Genomic DNA, 2,427 nt, shown 5'->3' on the forward strand with positions numbered 1-2,427 from the left:
ATTAGTTGAAAACAGTTTTTACAGAATGCAAAATCTTCACAAAAACATTAATGAATGCATGAACATGTGAGATGAAATGATGAGAAATTAAACATGAAATGCCTCAAAATCCTGAAGCATAGAATTCTCTCTTTTCTAATCTCACAAATGCAATGTCATATATATGCAACAATTAACACGAAATATGCTCTAACTTTCTTAAAATGCAACAGGCAAGTTATAGCTTAAGTTCTTAAAACGCAGTTCATAAAGAATCACTTATGTAGCCCAGTTAATCGATTAAGACCTTGGTTAATCGATTAACGTGTTTAAAAAACGTAACCGATTCTGTTTTTCCAAGTTTTCTGTTTCAACAGGTTTTCAAAAACTTATGTTAATCGATTAAAACATGTTTTAATCGATTAACTGCATATTTCCAAGTGTATTTTCAAAATGCAAAACTCAAATACGTTATGCACTTAATTTATACATGTTCAACACTAAGTTTATGCCTAGGATGCGCAAATTACATGTATTTGTGTGATGCATGAACATATTATAAATGACATATCTCAAAACTAAAATGATTTAAAGTTTTATGCATATGAGACATGTATTGAGTTTACCTAAGCCTTAGACTCAACCTAAACTAATTACTAGTCTAAGTCTAATACCAATCTTGAGACTTAAGCACGTTCATTTGTTGATGCTCTTCAAGCTCTTATAAACACAAGTTGTTCTCATCAAAACCAAAACATATAGTGAGAAAGCTTTCCAAAGTGCTCCTCTTGACATGCGCACTTTCAATCTCCCCCTTTTTGATGATGACAAAACACTACACCAATTGTTTGATGAATTAGCTTGAAGATTGTATTGGCATTGATTGATATGATGCGCTAATATTTCGGAAGCAGTTATTACGATCAACCTGCACAACAACAAAAAAACAAAACAACCTTTCTCCCCCTTTTGACATTATAAAAAAGATAACCCAGGTCAAAAGTAGGCAGAGATATGTAGTTAAACATAAAACAAAGTTAATGAATTAATTTGGGATTTAACTATTAACCTGTCTTATAATCGGTGACTTCAACAAAATGATCTTGTTTATACAATAAAATAACTAAAAGGTAACGTGAAAGGCATACAAGATTTACCATATCAAATAACAATAAGCAGAATAAGCAATGTAGTGCAATAACCAGCTTAATTTATGCACCAGAAAATCTCATATGATCAAGAACCATCCAAATAACCAAATAAGCTATTTTGACATAATTAAACACAAAAATAAGAACATAGCATAAAGAGTAAAAATATCCAGCAACCATACAAACTATAAAAATGTCAAACAGAGACAAAAAAAGCACAAATAAGTCTTGAAACAGTAACAACAACTGAGTCCATAAAGTGCAATAAAGAAGAAATAAACCTAAGGGTAAGATATCCTAGGTCTAAAGTCTTCTAAACTATGGTTGAGGTAGAGGAGGATCAATCTCATAATCAGGAATAACAATGTTCTGGTCACCCCTGATCAGCATAGACAACTTCTGAAATTTTGATCAGCATGGACAACTTCTGAAATTCAGAACACAACAATGCATTATGAGCTTCAGCTGTAGATCGAATGAAAGCATTATGAGCTTCGGCTGTTGATTGAATCGGATTCCTCACAGATTGATATTGGTTGTCTGAATAAGCAGTTTGACGCTCTTCATACTGTTCCATACCTGCAAAGTATGAGTCCTTCAACCCTTGAAAATGAAGATCCATGCGGTTGTTGAGCCTTTGCTCCATAGCTTCCATCTGAGCCATACCGAAAACAGAATCCTGTGATGCTGTCCTAGAGGGCTCCCCCGGATTTGTAGCATTTTGATCACCCATGCCACCCTGATCATCATCACTAGACAGCTCCACAGATCAATAGTCGTGTAGTCCTCCTGGTATTGCCAAGTAGTGCCTTACTTGTATATACCCATTTTATGAATCAGACTCTCACCAACCAGATGATCCTTATTAGTATACTCAACAATGATGGTGTCAGAAACATCAATATGCAAATAATCCACAATGCTTGAAATGAAGATACTGTAGGGAAGCAGCTTTGACTGGACAGAGATACACTGTTCATAATCTTCAATATTTCCTCAGTACAGTTAATCATTACATTATTCTTAACAGCGTACATGAAACGCAAATCATTCACAGTAGGCTGCGCATGATTTGTGTTCTTCTGCACCATAATATAAGCAATGACATAATGCAGCAGTCTGTTCTCAACAGATAAAGACCCAGCCTTGGTCAGTTGACCCGGAATATACAAATGAGGACCTCCAACAAATGACTGATAAACCTCAGCAGGATCAAAGTTATCCTTAACCCACGAGCAATCTCCTATTCCATAACCAGAAGATGACAAACCACCGACATTCATAAACAATTCATCAC

Source organism: Lupinus angustifolius, chromosome LG01 (assembly GCF_001865875.1).
Source record: "Lupinus angustifolius cultivar Tanjil chromosome LG01, LupAngTanjil_v1.0, whole genome shotgun sequence".
Classification (NCBI taxonomy): Eukaryota; Viridiplantae; Streptophyta; class Magnoliopsida; order Fabales; family Fabaceae; genus Lupinus; species Lupinus angustifolius.